General features: G+C 36.3%; 1 protein-coding gene across 1 annotated transcript in view; it reads left to right on the top strand.

Annotated features, from left to right (window-relative positions):
- LOC131679830 (probable serine/threonine-protein kinase roco5) overlaps positions 1-18,846 on the top strand; it is a 567,409-nt gene that overhangs the window by 472,854 nt on the left and 75,709 nt on the right. Inside the window, exon 8 of the mRNA XM_058960578.1 lies at positions 18,516-18,565. The gene's annotated coding sequence lies outside the window, so the exon portion shown is untranslated. The remainder of the gene's footprint in view (positions 1-18,515; positions 18,566-18,846) is intronic.

Genomic DNA, 18,846 nt, shown 5'->3' with positions numbered 1-18,846 from the left:
GTAATTTTACGCCACATATGGTGTTTGTTTAAAATGTCGAAAGGTGTAATTTTATGGTACTGCGGATGGAAAGTACATCTTCCATGTAAAATTAAACAGAACACGGTTATATTTCGCCATTTCGTCAATTACGGTTTGTTAGATTGTGGCTAGTTTGGAATTACGTCAACGATAAAATTCAGATTTTTTTGGTGTGTATAACTGTAGTATTTTATACCACATTGAACAAAAAAATGTTTAAAATGATTGCGTAAATCGTCATTTCAAAATTGGGATGAGAAAGAGAGACACCTAGTTTAGGACAGAAGATGTATATGTCTATCATTTCCTACCAAAGTGAGCTCATTTCATCCAACATGGCTAAATAAAGTTTCTAGAAGGGGCAAGTTGTTATGACAAATATAACATCTTGTGGCATATGGGATATGGGTAGTACGCTAGAACACGAAAGGAGGGAATGACTGACCGATAATCCGAGTATACCATTTTTGTATCATTCCAAAACTTGATAATTAATGTTTATTTCCATTCTTATGTTTCTATAATACTTTATTCTAATATTATCCATGTATTCCAGTGATTTTTTATTTGGTAATGAGTCAGCAGTGAATAAAAACAGCAAAAACAACGTTTTGCCTCAATGTCCGACAGTTTCGGTGGCATATTTCACCTTTTTCGAGGAATAGAAGTTGTGCTTTTTGTTGTAGTGTGTGTCTATTTGTCTAACATTGCACAGTGGTCGGAAACGCCAAAAACGTGAACTTAATTCACTAGAGGCCAAACCATCGAATATATTCACAAGGTATCTTTGGAAGAATTATTCGTATGAATATTCCCCACAATCTGATAACAATTGAAATTAGGCATGGCTTACTATGATAAAAAAATAACTTTTCATGCTGACGAGATAGAATGCTGATGTCTTCGACAAAGTTTTAGAAATGCTCATAGTGAAGAATTTTGTTGAAGAACTTAAGCTTGTAGGAGTAAAGGTTATAGATTTATAAGGCGTTTTCTATGGCAACCCTCTTAAATCTAGCTTTTTAATTTAACTTTTCGTGCAAACTATGTTCAAGACAAATGTGTTGGTATCACTGTCTAAACTATGCACAATAAAGCTAAGAAGGTTTAGTGCGTGGCACTCTAGAACCCTATGAATAGGGAAAGCTTACTCTATCCTGTTTCTGACTGCTTCAGTACAAAAATCAGCAAAAAATGCTATTTTTTTATTTTTTCCGTAACATTTGGTAATTAATGCTATGACATCCTTTTGTAAGCATTAAATTTATTATGACATGTCTATTTGAGTATATATTAGTTTGGGATCTCCAATGATATTAAAAACTTCACATTTTTGCTCCCACGTTTAAAAAATCTGAAATATATAGGTATAAGTAAAAATAATACTTGTAAACCAAGAATTTTAAAACTTGGGGTAAAACACTTAAAAAAATTATTTTTGTTGATTTTTGTATGTAAAAGGCCAAAAAACATGATAAAGTAAGCTTACCCCATTCATAAGGTTCTAGAGTGCCACGCATCAAACCTTCTTAGATTTATTGTTCATAGTTTAAACAGTGAAAAAAGTGCCTTGTTCGTGCATTTTGGTTTGCACCTTTCTTTCTTATACGTAGTTGAAGTTGGTGTAAAAAATGTAAAAATCTTCAATTACTTTGAAACGAATGAGTATTTTTACATACAGTCTTCTACAATATTATGTAGTTTTGATGCCTACATATTTGTCTTAAACATAGTTTACACGAAAAGTCACAATGAAAAAAGCTATATTAAACAACTAGATTTAAGGGGGTTGTCATAGAAAACACCTTATAAATCGATAACCTTTAGTCCTACAAGCTCAAGTTCTTCAACATAATTCTTCACTATGAGCATATCTAAAACTTTGTCGAAGACACCAACTGTCTACCTCGTTAGTTTAAAAAGTTAATTTGTTTAGTTCGATCATAGTAAGCCATGCCTAATTTCAATTGTTATCAGTTTGTGGGGAATATTCATACGAGCAATTCCTCCAATGACACCCTGTGAATATATTCGATGGTTTGGCCTCTAACGAATTAGTTCACGTTTGTGGCATTTCCGACCACTGTGCATTGGTTGTCTAGTGTGTATGATTTCTAATGGCGTCCAGTAGTGGTGCAGCTGTGTCACGAAACTTTTGCACTACACTGTAATAAAGCTATCTCGCTAGTCTAATATAAAGTTTTAGCCCTTCTATCTTTTACCTACTAGTTCAGAGCTGTTCCAACAAAGGCATAGCTTCCATTCTTTGGAAAAAGTGAAATATATTATATTGTTTTTGCTGTTTTTATTGACTGCTTAGCCGAAACTCGTTAGCAAAATAAATCTTCACAGTCGTTAAACATCCACAAACCAGTGATATTATAAATACCAAATCAATGCCTTACTGTAGTATGTTCTCTGGCATGAAGCGATTTTATGATGAATAGCTCGTGAATGTATTCCATGTATTATTGCACACCTCCATACAGTAAATTTTGTTATTGGAAGTTGGGAAAATGCTTTATTATTATTAATTAGACATTGTAAAAACTTATTTCATTGTCGACTAGTTATTCGTAGAAGGATATTTATGAGCCACAGGGCATCTCCACATGGGTATTTTCAAAAACATTAATATAATAAATTATGGCCGGGAAAATACGTAAGATGGCGCTTATTTATCTTGCAACTACACTAAATTTTGAAACCATTTCAAAAATTGTAAGATGTCCAAAGATAAATTACTGATATTACATTTAATTTCCCAATTGCTTTTTTTATTCAAAAACAAATGATTTTTGCACATAAAACTAAAATCTACAGTATAACACAATCATTATTATTTCCAAAGAACTCAAACTACTTCAATCTGCCATGTATTTCTTGAGATATTGCAATTTGAAGTTCGAAGATATGTCAAAACCTTTTCAATTGATTTGAACAGAAATCCTCGACATCTTTTGTTTCAACGACATGCTAAAAATTCATTTTTCATCCGATTATCATACAATTTCAAGATCATTGTTGCAATTACAACTAAATCGACGGTTTCCGAATTTATAACCTCACTTTATTCCTGGCGCAGATGGTTAAAAATTTCCTGCGTTTGTAAATAATTTTCATTAGGTTTACATAATAGTTTATTGTAGTTTTAGTTAATATAAGTTACTTACGTTTAGTGTCTGATTTAGCTTGTAGTATAAGCAACTATAGTAGCATGGGCAATTTTCTTTGCCGCACGTGGAAATTCTATAATTAGGTTATATTTAGTTTACAATATTTCAACGACATGTAATTCATTTACCTTTTATTTTAGTTTTAATCAATTAGCTTTAAATAGTATTGGATTGGTAGATTTTAGTACAATTTAGGTTAAGCGATTTTAAGGAAGAAATTTAGCATGTAATTATAATTACTGTAGGCATATCAGATCAAATCTCACCTTTAGTGTCTCGCTTCTATTCTGTAACAATTCATTCGCATGGTAAAGTTAAGCTTCTTATAATTAGGTAATTTATTGTTATCATGTTGGCACTGAATCAAATCATGGTCTGCTTCTCGAGCCAAGGTGATAGATGTAGGTTCGGCGCATGAGAGTCGCGACAATCATTTTATTCAAACTTAGAGAAAAATGAAATAAATATTCGACAAATAACTACAAGAGTTTGATTTTTAAGGTTTTGTTACACGTCCGCGAAACGAAACCCACTGTGCGAAACCCAATTAAACCCTTTTTGACCATTTTGACCACATTCGATAGCACTGGAACTTTCGACGAAGAAACAAAGTCTACGAATTAAATACTTTACATCTCCGGGATGGTTGATCTGATTTTTCGCAAACTATAGCGGGAAGTGAGCCAATTCGAACCCCAGCTATTTCTCAACTATGGGTTCCGATTTTGGCATGCTTCCCTTTTCGCACACTCAGATTCTGGCAACAAATGGGTTTCGTTTTTGGCAACATTCTTGTTGTACATAAAAAGTCTTTTAAAAATGTGTAATAGATATTTGTTTTGTATCAATTGATATTACATTTGACTTTTTTCCAAACATGGAGTCATAGTAACCCTCAAAGGCACAAAACTTTTTGTTTTTTTTTTAATTTTTTGAAGATTTTCAAGAGAACCTTAGTAACATTCCGAGCATTATGTCTTTGGCAAATTTGTTAGTTTTTTTGGCGATTTCTTTAAATGAATGAAATTAGGCTGGTCCTTGTGATTAGTGTGATCAAAGTATCGACAGTTTAGATGTGTGAATTTTACCTGCGCAATGCTCTTCAATATGTATAATAACACAAATAAATTGAAGTTCGTTGTATAAAAAAGGCTATCTATAATGGTTAATTTGTTATGATTTTTTATGGTTTGAGATAGGGTGACTTTTGAAAAATCAGGTTGCTTATAGTATCTTTTGATGTGTTAATTTCTCGCAAATGCATTGTTCTAACGATTTTTGGAACTTTCATTGGAACACATTTTTACCATAGCACCAGCGGTGCAAATTTTCATTTTCAAATGCCAACTTTCAGTTCAATCAAACCCAAACATGATTCAAACTCAAAGCCTCCCTCAATCATTCACTTTCAAGTTGGCGGAATTTTCATAACTGAATCGTACGTCTTCATTTCAAATTGATGCTTTTTCATTCACCAACCAATGCTGTCATCTGCTCTGTAAAGGCCAGTTTAGGTTAAATGTCAACATGTTTTGCGTTTTCAAGCTTACATGGACAGTAAGAACTATGTTCAGAGTAGTTATGTTGGAAAAACCTAGTCAATACCCCAGTAAAGAGATATTCACATGGTCAATGAAATTGAAAATGAATGGCAAATGATTGAGCAGGTCGGCTGTTTGAATGAATAATGGAAACGAACAACTGCGAGTTGAACATAGTAGGGCATGATTTGAGATTTTTTCCTCCTTCAAGTTCAAAACAAGCTGTTGAAAATTTGCAGCTCTGCATAGCACTGATGTCCCTTTTGTTTGGACAGTCGCAAATGAGTTTTTCAACAACAATGGTTTTCTTCAAACTTCAAGCATTACAATTCGATTTTCGAAGATTTCAAAGATCAACGATTGGTTAGTTATGGAGAATTAATAAATTTATTTATATTTTTTAAAGAACTGTGTTTTTAAACAAAATTGTTCATTAATTTTCAGAAAGAAGAGATAACAGTGCCAGGAGCGAAATCAACACTACCATGCAATGAATTGTTTGAGTTTGACGTCCAGTGGGCCGACGAAAAGCGATACTTTACACCTCCGTAATAAGGGTCATTGCACTCGAGAGGTGCGCGAAGATTGTGACAATCCTACTGGACGAAGACTGAATTTGATAAAACATGAATAAAATTGAATTTGCTTATTTTTTCTTTCATCTCATTCCATTGCACAAACATTTGAAGCATTTTTGAAGTCGTAAATAGAAAATCCAAATTTAGAAAAAAGGTTCCATTTTTGGCACGATTCCGGTTTTAGCAACTGAAAAAATAACATTGTTGCCAAATACGGAATACTACTGTATGTAGCGCTATTCTATCTCACAAAATTTTGCGGTTCTTAGTAGTCATGTGCGTGCTCTAGGGGCAAATGTTGTTAGGGAGCGTTGTTTTTGAAAAATGTGTAAGCAGAAAAACACGATTTTTATTGGCAACAACGATTAATTAAATCAAACTGATTATCGTGATTTTGGATCAGACGGATAATGTCTTTTATTTAATATCTTGTTGTGGGCGAGACTATCAACTGTTTTCGTTTAATCGGTTTGTGAATAATAGAATACGGGTTGGTCCAATTCAGACCTTTTGCCCTATATACGATCTGACACGCGATCGCGAAAAACCGTTTGAGAGAAAAGTGTGCTTTCGAGCTTTCAGGAAATCGGTTGACAGCTTTCGACGATATAGCTTATAACCTATTTTTAGGTAATTTGCCCAGCTCTTACTTTTTATTGTATATTTCCTCCAAAGTTTTATATATCAAAGAGAACTTTTCGTTCCATAATTTAAAATTTAGTGAAAATTAAATAGGAATAACTTAGGCAAAAATAGGTATTCATTTCTATTGTACAAAATCTATAAGAAATGGTTGGTCCGATTTGGAACAGGTTTGGGGTAATTCGGATTTTTCATGAACTTTTGCGCAGAACCAATACGGTAAAAAATCGAAAAAAGTCGTCTTAGAAAAAATGTGCGCAATTGATCAGCCTTTCAGGAAAAAATATTTATTTGTGAATCGGTTCTCAAATGGAAGGTATAGTGTCCTTTTTCATTGCAGTCGAAGTTCATTTGGATAGGATGTCTGGTTCCGGGGTTATGCGTTAAAGAGTGTGATAACAAATGAATTTCACCGAAACTCTTTGACTTTATTATATAAAAAGGTTATGCATGTTATCGCTCGACCCTTTAACTGAGGCCTTTCGGTCCTTATCTGCTATACCATAAGATATATAGTGTTTATGTGAATATACGTCAAAACCCTTAAGATGGTTTTAGTTACTGACGAGGATAATCCGAAACACTACTAAAACCATACTTTGTCAGATCTAGTGTCCTTATTCACAAAAAATTATCTAATTTTTTCCCGTTTGGAAATTTTGCGTCGGGTTCTTATACCAAAAAACGGATTCGGTTCACATTCCTCGTCGGCAAACAGAACTTCTGTGCTTACTATCGAAACATCACTCGGTACCAGCCAGTTGTTTAGCGTGCACACAAGACGTGTGACTTTTTGGATTTTAGTGTCATCTAACACTAAGAGCTAATTAGCATTAAGCACCAAAAAGCTATACTTTATGTTGGGTTTTGTGTCCGTAGTCTCAGAAATGTCACTAACTTTGCACAGATGACTAACTTAGTATCAAAATAAAGGTAACCTTTCCCATCGACTGCTATTGAAAGATTTTCTGATCCGACTTGCGATTTCGGAGTTACGGTTTGAAAAGTGCGGCGATTCCCACCACCATGATGTCCAGATGATGTAGAACTCGTTTGAATGGATTCAAATGATTTGCAGGTCTAGATCACTGATGACTCATCAAAGACTCGTTGACCGCATTGAACAACTATGGCAGTTCCTGATGTCCCGGGAGAACTTGCTAATATCCTACCAAAATGTGGATGTCCACTCCGTGTTTCTGAAGGGAAAATCTTCCGAGCGTGTTATAGCTCGCAATTTTCAACGAAATGAATGACAAGAAGAAAACCGAATTGAGGTAAAATTTGTTCAAAGGATCCATAGGAAAATAATAGAATTTTGATTGTAACAATAGCTACATAGGAGCTCCGAGCAAAAATATGTTTCGAAAAATTAAATATAGGGAAACATTTTGGTTTCAAGACACGTAATTACCAATGTGAAACTGATTAAATTGTGTAACTGGTGTCTTCGAAGGACTTTTTCAACATAACATATCTTAATAGTTATGAAATTTGCGTTTCGCTTCCGTCTCATAAAAATCCGACAGGTCTAAGCTGGCGCCGAATTGACGCTAGGTCCGAAAACAAAAACTATTTAGTTTTATTTCAGCATTTTTCGTTCATTTAGATTATTTTATATAATATTTTCAATAAGCAAACAATGTATTTTATAAGAGTTGAATATATTGGGAAGGGGATTCAGTGAGCTTGACAACATGTATTGTATAATTTACAATGATTCTCCTTAACTCCGCCGTACGACAGGAGCAGTGGGTTAAAAAACGCCCAGAAAAATTAGCATTCCGTGAGTTCAAAGCAGAGTATCTTCAATAAAATTGGAATGGTATCTTCAATAAAATTTGAATACTAGATTGGTGAGGAGTCGAGGAATTCTTCGGGTCACGCGCATTTAAATTTTTTAAATGCGTTTTTCTAAAACTACATTTTAGAAATGGTTGTTATATGCCATGGACAAAGCAATACAGTGTTACTATGTTTTGATTACCGCAAGGTACTGTATCGATTTTGTTGGCTATTTTCGTTAAATTTAACACTAAGAGAAACGAAACCAATGAAATATAATGACGGATAGGTATTCTAGAGCGAATCAGTTATAAACTTAGAACGACAAACTAGGACTAGACAGGCTTATATGGACATGATCGAAAGGAAATGTGAAGAATCCTTTGCCTTCTGCTGGTAGGAGTTGAGCGTTGCACCCAATACTACCGCGTGGTCGTTGGTAGAATATAAATCATCACCGCCGGCGTCAAAAAATGTCTAGTCACCTGTTTCTATTAAATAATTGAATACAGCAATATCAACATGTTCTTTGAACAATCACAACCTGTCAACGAGCTATATTGGATGCACTGTATATTTTATAACATGCGTTTGAGAAAAAAATATAAGAAAAAGATTTATTCTAATTAACATTTAATATTCAAATTAACGAGAAATCATCGGTAAAAGCTACGTCTGACATCTGTATGCAACGATATGCGTTGTAAATTGTAGGGTTGAGATGTTGTTGCACGCAAAAACGAGTATTCCAACGTATTCGAGTGAATTTTGTTAATATGCTGGTTCTTCGGAACTAGGCAAGGATATTGGTATCAATTTATGTAACAATGGCATTGATTGAGGGTCGAGTAAAAAATGAAATAGTCTGTCACCATCACCATTATCATTTCAATCAAAATACAAGCGTCGCCGTCAATCTGAAATAGAAAAGAAAGTCACCCACCATCTGCTGCAAACGCCATGAATGCCGCCGATCGACTGTAAGGCACGACCGCCGAAAACATAACGTCAACTATCTCAAATTCGGCAATCTTTCGACATTCACCCGAAAATCCTACTCGACTCTTCGAAGGTAAGCGGAAAACGGACATGCTGGCAAACTATGATCGAACACCGTTTTAACTAAGCGAGTACCCTGCGTTCAGCCGAAAATGAAATCATCATAGCGAAACGTCTCACAAGAAAGAGATACTCATCGGCTGAAGTTTACCCGCACACAATCGACCGGCTTGAAGGCACGGTTCGCGTGAAAAACACTCACTTTGCTCTCCGCTGCCTTTGCAGCTGCCACCACAACCAATACCACCTCCGCCGTTCAGCGCCGTGGGTTCCCGCGGGTTCAATGACCGCTGCGTGACAAAGATAACATTACAATTATTATCAAACAACGAAAATGGTGTGTGAATGCGCGACCACTGTGTTGTATTTCGGTTGTACGATGACGAGCCGTTTTTTTGGTCATAAAAAAGGAAAAATTGAGATAGTGAGAGCAAAAGAGAACTGGCGCGAAAAAAATAGAAGAATGGCCCGCGCTTTAGTGCGTATACGCGGGACTGATTTGCTGCTGGTAACTCACGCATCTTTTGCGCTGCTGTTGAGCGCCGAGTTCATCAAAACCGCTAGCATCTGCTCTGTTCGCAGTTTGGGCGTGCTTTTTTACTGCTAGTTGCTAGGGGTTACTGTGCTGATTGTGATTTATATTTGGAAATTAATTAAGATTCTTGCAGGCTTGGCTTAGGTTTTTTTTCCAAACCCGACTAGAATGGGACAAGTCAATAGAACGAAACTAGAGCTGGAACTGGAATGTCATAAGCACTATCTATACATATAATCACTCATTCTGAACTAGATGTGGCAAGAATTTGCTGGTATAAAGTTGTACCTTTCTTCGACAAAATTTGATATTTAATATCTTTGCAAATGTTGAACGCCGATTTTCAAATAATAATAGGATATTCAGAGCGGTAAGCTTGAATCTAGTTGGTACCACCACACAGTACTATCTTTGATTTTAGGCCAGAGTTTAGTCCGGCCTAAGACGTTAGTACCAGTCAATGCAGAAATGGCTGCATCCTCAAGCCAAACGAAAACAGTGTGAAAGACCGCCATGCATACATCTCAATAATTTGAATCAAAAGGCCTCTTGCATACATCTTAATAATTTAAATCAACTTTTTGACCTTCATGTGAAATATTATGCCCATATGAGGGAAAGTAAGCAAGTTTTATCCCGTACGAAAAACAGGTGTAATCGAATTTGAAATGCTAATTTTTTAACCCTCAAAAAGGCACGCGGGTCTTCCAGGCCCGGCGGCTATCGATTTCTTAGTTACAAAGCGTTATGCATGCAGTAAGAGCTTGATCATGGAAATTCCATCAACTGACGCTAAAATTCATTGAAAAAGTAAGATATTACGGAAATATTACAAAGGGTATTTTTCGGCTTATCAGTCGTGAATTAGACAGCGAAAACAACTATATTGTTTTTACTTCCAACGTTTCGATGGCTTAATGCCACCTATTAATATTACATAGGGTGTGCTTCATAGATTCGTATAAACTTTTTACATGCACAATAAGGCAAGAGGGCCGAACAGGTATTCCGACATCAACTGTGCATACTGGTGATGCAAATAATTTTCCTGGCTTGTATGTTTGCATCCAAAATTCAATTTTGATGATTTTTTTTTTCAATTTTTGCAAATATTTCCAAAGCTTTGACGAACTTATCTTCAATTAACTTCAAACACATTTACCATTTATTTGTGTCATGTAATGTCATCCAATGCACCCATAACTGTGTGCGCAAACTAGACCGGCAACTTTTTTTTAACTTTTTTCGGAACACTGCTAAATCAAGTGTTAACTAGCTCTACAAACCATATTCCACTTATGAGCTTTTTCCTATAGCTCTAGCTCACTCACAGGAGTTTTGCAGTTTCTTAGGTGAAATATATGGATAATCAAAAACAAAAAATCAAAATTTAATAAAAATTCCCACAGTTACTCTGTATACCTCAAAACTTCAGGTGGTGTAGTTTTTGTAAATAACGAACAACTTTTTGGAAAGTTATATAATGATTGGAGGATACGGGACAAAGTTATTTAAGTTCGAAGACTAGAAGATTTTTTGAAAATGTCCTATTCTAACTATGTGCGAGAAATGCGGCCTCTCGCATTTAACATTATATTACAATATCTTTTACCACAAAGTCGGATCATTGACGATATTCCATATATTTTTGCGTACAAATTTAAAAATTCTTGTGGGTAAACCAGAAGCATCCGCACAAGTTTGTATTTGAAATAGGGCGTCTGGAACCAATTACCATTGGTGTTCTGAAAAAAAGTTAGTTTTTGTGCCCATCTGACGCATACTCATGAAGTTACAAAAGTTTGGTTCAAATGGAACCTCACAATTTTTCTTTAATGCAATAAATATCTGAAGAATTTATTGTGAAAAATCTTATTCAAGAACAGAGTTGCCATTTTTGTGGTCTGTATGGCAGAATAACAGCTTTTGTTATGCCGTTTTATTACATAGCGTCGAAGCAAGCTGTGGATTCATAGCTTTGGTAATATAATGTCAATATAGTAGCACACGAAGCTGTCATCTCAGCGTATTCTGATTTGACAAAGTTACGCCGCCTATGATCGCAAATCAGTCGTATAACTATAGGAAGTCTTATAGAAAACGGGACAACTATACGGCAGTACAGAAGTTTGAGACATGCGTTTAGAAGAACAAAGTATTGCTCGGCAATTCTTTTACTCCTGAGCGAAAACTGTCAAAATTGTAAATTTTCATAATATTCATTTTGTTCTTGCTAGAAAATGGAGTGAACGAACGTTTTCTAAGCAGAAATTTCTCCATTTTTAGTCTGTGGTGAAACAAGATATTGCTCGACACATTCGAAAAGTATTAATTACTTATTTACATATTTTAGCTTTTGGCTTCATCCAATGCTTACTCTAGTTAATCCCAAGGGTGAGTATTCTACATTGTCCAAGAAATTCAAATAGCGAAATCATTCAAGCACTTGAAAAGTTTGTATTTCTGAATAAAATTGGTCAATATGCTTTGGATTGTTCATGCTATTACTGTGAGAGGGTATAAAATCTTACCGGGCCTTAGAAGCCCGGCTTGCCATTTAGCGTTGGGATTTTAGCTTGCCTTCACAAGGGTTAACATTCTTTATCGTCCTATATCTAGAAGGTGCTACACGCTCATTTCAAAACGCCACATCGAAGAGTTATATTGCAGGTTAGCAGAAGTCGAATCATTTTGAAACAAACCGTCGAACGAAATTTTTTGATTGGATTCAAAGATGAAAATTGTTTTCGTTTGTTAGTTTATCTATGGCTACCAAAATGAGTGAAGTTTAATTTGCTCACAATTTTTTAGTTATTTTATCAAAAGGAAAATAATATATAATCACAATTTGTACCCTTTTCTAGTTATATCTTCTCACAAAGAAAACAATAAGCAGGGGGAAGTTTATTTATATTTTTACTGCTTTCAAAAGAGTTCAAAGCTAAGATTAAATAAAAAATTGTAAATGAAGCCGTGCCCTATAGCCTAAGTAATACTTTTAAATATCATGGCAAACAAGCTGCTACAAATATTCTCATTTTGATCGTTATTTAAATGTTATCGGAGCTTGCTTATATTGTTTCGCAATATATAATTTTCTAGCATATCTTGAACGATTTGCATTTCCGCTGTAGTACAAATTTTCGTTTAATTTTTAATGTTTACCAATTGTATACCAATTGTATACCAATTTATTTTCTTGCATTTAATATTATGTCACTACAAAGTGCTGTACATCTTCGGGCAACTTTCAACTATCCAACTCGCTAAAGTTCTAAGTTCAGAAACAAATCGGCTTCAAGTTGACAAGATTGTTCTCAAACGCTATGAAACGAGACATTTGACGAAGAAAAGCTATTTTACTGCAAGAAAATATCAGAATGAAAAACAATTCACCATGTTGTCTAATTTACTCATTTTCTTTAACTTGAATTTGTTGTTTTTTAACATTGACGTGAAACGCAGATGAGAACGCAGCCACATAAATGACAGCATCGTTTGATTAAAGCTAATCAAATATTTTAGGCCGGTTTAAAAGCTAGTCCGGGTTAAAAATTGTTGGTACGCTTTTGTGCTTACGGCTATCAATATTTCAAATGGACTGGACTAAATCCAAATAAATGATTGGCTCGCAGTGGGGCACAGTGGCTGAGAACTGCGAAAAGCCGGACCAAAGTTAATATCTCACAAACACGTATAACATCTCAGGTAGTCAGACGCGGATCCAGAAAAAAAATTGGGGGCCCCCAATAATTTTAATTTTTTGATGAATAATTTGATAATTTGATTTTCGAATTCGATGTCATTAGTTTAAAAGAAGAATCGAAAAAGATATATAAATTCCCTTAAACATGCCATAATAAATCGCGAAATAGGTAAGTAATTATCGATTCTGCTGAACAATTTTTTTTTTGAAAAATGTAACTTGATTACTATTTATTGTTCACTAACACCACGTTACTTTATGAAATCATTTACAATGGAATTATTCAAGAGTTTTTTTTTATTTGAAGCAATCGATAGATGTTATTTTTACAGAAATGTGAAATTATGCATGATATGAGAGTGCATAGAGTGCACGCACAGTGGTTACCATTGAATCGGTCAAGTGGGCAGTCGACAGTTGTGCTCCATACAAATCGCTTGGAATAGATGGAATCTTTCCCTCTAACAGTTATTTCTCGCCATGCTTTCGTGATATACCCGGTAGCAATATTGGAAAGCAATATCTTTTTCAAGACTTTTTTGAGAATATCAAATCCTTTTTGTAGGTACAAAAAGAATTTGATATTCTCAAAAAAGTCTTGAAAAAGATAATGCTTTCCAGTCTTGCTACCAGGTATATCACGAAAGCATGGCGAAAAATAACTGTTAGATTTTTTTCCCAAAGGCGGACGCTCAAGCTATCAATAAGCTAAGAGTTTTAGGCATATCAGCTTATTTTCTACTAAAAAATTGGAACAGATAATCGATCATCACATCAGGAACTTTAGCTTAGTTGAATATCCACCGCATGAAATGCAACATGCATATCAGTGTGGAAAATCCACAACCACTCTGCTTCACGATATTAAAAGGCCTTTTCGCTCAAGCAATCTAGCTTGTGTGTATACTTAGATATTGATAGTGCTTTTGACAATGTGTCCTTCCAGTCTATTCTAAAAGTGACTCGTGGTCATGGGGTATCTGTTTGTACCTCGGGTTAGATAAACGCAATGCTTAGTAACCGCATTCTCTGTTCGTCAATGAGACAAGCAGAGATAAGGAAGTCCAGTATTTGCGGCTGTCCTCAGGGTGGCGTTCTGTCACCTTTGCTATGGAACCCGGTTGTCGACAACTTGTTGAGGAATCTCAATAAGCTTTTATTTCCAACCTACCGTTTTGTTAACGATTTCCAAATACCAATTACAGGACTTTGCAGCGGAGCATTCTTTGATTTAATGCAACAAGCATTAAAAGCTGTCGAACAGTGATGTCGACAAGTTAAATTATCAGTTAACCCAAACAAAACTTCAATGGTTTTTTCACGAAGAAGCGAATAGCAACGAAGTGTCTTAGATCTGCAGAGCGAATAACGTCCCTTGCAGTTCATCGATTCTGAGTAAGATGACAGATCAAGTCAAGTACGTTGGAGTTAGATTGGACTCCAAACTGAACTGGTTTACTTACATTGAGTTCAGAGTCAAGAAAGCGTTCGTGCCGCTCGGGCAATGCAGATGAATTTTTGGAAAGATCATGGGTTCCAAAACCCAAATAGATGTTTTTAATTCACACGACAATAGTCATGTGTGGTGGCAGAGGTGAGGATGGTACAGCCAAAGCTAAACCATCTACAAAGAAAGGCGCTCATGGCGTTGACTGGTGCTTTTACCACAACTACGGCTGCTGCTCTTGAGGCCCTTCCAAATATCCAACCATTACACATATACCTTTATCAAGAAGCACTATTATGTTCAAACAGACTGCAGGTTCCTGGGTTTTGAAACAGTAACCATGTTGATCTTACTACCAGTCATACACGACTGTTGTCACAAATAGTTACATGGGGTGAAGATATTCTTGCTCAGAGCGATATTACACTCACATGTAGTTTTCTTTACAAGACATTCCATGTGAAGATTCCCTCTCGAGAGGAGTGGCTATATGGAAAGACAACAACAAACGCAAGTTGTCTGTTACACTGGCGGTTCTCTGATAGAGAGACGTGCAGGTGCTGGTGTCTACTGTCTTAAAATGAGATTGGAACAATCTCACTCACTAGGTAGATACTGTACTGTATTCCAAGCAAAAATCTTTGCGATTATGTGCGGGGAACAATCGGCCTTTCAACTGAGTTTGTCCGGCAGAGTTATAAACTTCTGCTTCGATAGTCAGGCTGCAATCAAGGCCCTCAGCTCAGAAAAATCACGGTCCAAGCTAGTGATCGCATGCCGAACCCAAATCGAAAAACTAATCATTGTCAGCTCTATCTACCTTGTCTGGGTGCCCGGACATTCCGGTTTTACTGGAAATGTATGGACTGACGAATTGACCAGGGTAGGTGCAGCGACTGACTTCGTTGATCCTGAACCCGCCCAACCAATTTCGACAAGTTGGATAAGAGAAAAAATGCAGTCCAGGGCTCTGTCCGAGCACCACAATTATTGGAGAAACGTGTCACCAAACAATGGCGTTTCTAGAACAACCATGCCTAGTGATGTCGAAAAATTTTCTGCATTTTTCGAAACTCCTCTGCGGCATGCTGACCAGAGCTTTAACCGGCCAATGCTAACTCAATTATCACACGGCAACTATTCAGCGCGCTGAGTCATTTTCATGTGATCTTTGTTCCGACTACGGAGCCTCATATGCAACTGCCCAGCAATAGCTCAATTTCGATTTCGAGTTGTGGGCCGTCCTTACATGGACGACACCGCGTTTAAACGACTGAAACTCAGAAACAAATAAAGTTTCTTACACAATCTTTTAGGTTTGCTCGCAGACGACTTGAACTACTAGTAAATTTAACTTATCCGCTGGTTGTTTTGGTGCTGTTATTTTTCCCACCCTTCCAATTTCATTTCCTCCTTCTCTTTTCCTTTTGCTCAGGACACGATGAGAAGATATATTTTTAATACGCAGATCACCAACTAATCAATCTAGAAGTGAGAAAATAAATTTCTAATATAATTCATATTCATATTGTACTAGTAGCATCGCCGTAAGAAACTGTATTTTTGAATAACAAGATTCTAGTGAAAATTTATATTCTTTCGCAAGATTTATGTTATACAAGTTATGTCGTAAAAATTACCAGTTGCATTATTTATAATAAGGAATGAAAATTTCGCCCTGTATAATATAAAATAATGTCACATCACTAACCATCATTTGCCATTCCTCACTCGTCCACTCGTTGTCTCACCACCATCGTGTTCGTGGCAACTGTCACAACTCACATCTATCCTGCTCAAGTAAAACTAACAACTGTGATTATTACCGTTTATTTGAGCGCTTACGTGAAATATCCGTAGAACTGAAGTTGTTGCAATTGTTCTGATGGGATTTCACTGGGGCAGTGCTGCCAGATACATTTTTAGTTATTGGTGGAAAAGTTTACCACAACACTTTTAAGAAAAACGGTTTTGGTACCCTGTATGTGCTAGGCAAATATTAGGTATGAAAGGGTTAATTTCATCCATATTATTCATATTATTTGTGTTATTAATTCAATAATTTTTTTGTTTTATTCATATTATTTATTTCATTTCTTCTAATCATTTTATTAAACTGTTAATTTTTCCCAGTTCATATATTTAATTCAGTTCCTTATATAAAGAAGATATAGAAATTCTCAAACCTTGAAAATTTCTTCAAGTCCTGAAGGATTGAGTCTTGTGTCGACTTGGCTCAACAAATTGGGACAATGTCTATTATCAAGAAGGAATCTTGATCGGACACCAACGCCTGCTGGCCCATGGTAGTGTCGGATTCTTACTGTGGTAATTTCTAGTAAGCCTGTGGGCTAAACCTAAACTTCTTGTTTCTCCTAATCCTCGTCTTTTCGGGGCCACCGTTGGGTATTACTTTAGGAGAAATTGTGCTCTTGCTCCAACCAACCTTTGTGGTATAACTGGCCTGCTCAGGTCAGCTGCAAATATCGTCATCTGCAGTGACGCGAATCGTTCCAGAGATGCCGAACATCTCTTTACAACCATCTTCGCAGGGTTTCTTATCCTTCTTGACGATACTCGTTCCCAATTATCTACTGAGAGTTTCCCGGTTACGGAATTTCTCCCGATACAGATGCCCGTTCACGTGAGTTGTTTAGTTCTCAGTCGATCTGGCGCAGGGATCACCTACGGTGTAATTTCTCTAGACAACGATATCCCAATTTTCTCAGGGTTCGTAAGTTCGTTCGATATGTTTCATCCTTAGCTGCTGTTGCTAGCTCACTGACCGACCTTTACGGTGTAATTAATCTATTGAGTGTCAAAACAACTCACGGTACAATATTTTAATTCCTGATCAGGAAGTAAAGAATTTTTCAAACGTAATTCAAAACTCTCATTGAAGGGGTTTGAACCCCCAAAACCCTCTCCTTGTGCACGGACCTGAACTGTCTTCAATTTTACTCACAAAAAAGTATGTAACCCCTTAAAGGTTCTCGATGAGTCAACCCTTTGTCTTCCACCGCAGAAATCGGGATGTTTTGGCATTTTTATCAAAAACAAATCACCTGGGTTTTATTGGGCGATACACATTTTATCTTTCAATAAGCGTTCCACCTTCTCTAACGGGGGAAATGAACAATAGCTGTTAAGATACGCAATAATGAAAAACCATCTCAGTCATTGAAAGTCATCTAGATCCATACGATCTATACTGTCGTAACGAAAACAACGGAAATACCGCGTATCAAACCAACCCCCACCAAACCAAATATCTAACAGCGCCACTGGTTGCTCGAATAAACATTAAACTATACTAATTTGGTCTATATATACATAAAAATATTTTTTCGGTTTCTTAATAGCCGATCTCACTTCAGCAATATTTATTTTTACCATTTTTTTGTTAACCATTTTTGTTAACGACCTATTGAGTTAATTTGTCAACAGTTTTTTCGGCATTTAATTAGCAAGGGACTGGAAGGTGAAGTATATTTTTCAATATTTAGAGCCATAGTACTCAAGGGAGAGCAAGGTGTTGAAAGGAGAAAGTTTAGAAAAGCGTGGAAGGATCATATATGCAAGCTTAGAGCTCACCGGCGACTTAACCCTTTGTCTGCTACCGTAGGGGTCAGGGTCTTTTGGCATTAGAAATGCGAATCACCTGAGTCTACGGCCGACCGACGGTCGGTTCCGACAGCATGAAGTAACAAGTTACTTTACGCTTGTTCGGACATGCCGTAGACTCAGGTGATTCGCATTTCTAATGCCAAAAGACCCTGACCCCTACGGTAGCAGACAAAGGGTTAAGTCGCCGGTGAGCTCTAAGCTTGCATATATGATCCTTCCACGCTTTTCTAAACTTTCTCCTTTCAACACCTTGCTCTCCCTTGAGTACTATGGCTCTAAATATTGAAAAATATACTTCACCTTCCAGTCCCTTGCTAATTAAATGCCGAAAAAACTGTTGTCACTTCAGCAACGCTAAAATAATGTTTACACCAACGAATTTTTCTTTTTATTTGCAGGTATGCACTTGATCACATATAATAATGAAAAAATATAACGGATGCTGTAAGTATGTAAATTCGTAAACATCTATTACAAGCGAATGATAATTTCTGTAGGTAATTTATGGAACCGACATGTTTTGCGGCAGGTAACAAAGCTGTCATTTTTGCCGACGGCCTGGTCGGACTAAGAGCTATGAGTTCCTGTTACTTCGAGTTCAGATTCGCCCATGGCAGTCGGCAAATTCTGTGGGAACTGGCAGTAAAATGCAAGCTCACTTTGATGTAGCTGTCAGGGCACATGGGAATGGAAGGAAGTTATTTGGCTGACGAACTGGTTTAGCTATTC

This window comes from Topomyia yanbarensis, chromosome 2 (assembly GCF_030247195.1).
Source record: "Topomyia yanbarensis strain Yona2022 chromosome 2, ASM3024719v1, whole genome shotgun sequence".
NCBI classification, from domain to species: Eukaryota; Metazoa; Arthropoda; class Insecta; order Diptera; family Culicidae; genus Topomyia; species Topomyia yanbarensis.
Note: the sequence above shows the minus strand (reverse complement) of the source record. Positions and strands in the feature narration are given on the sequence as shown.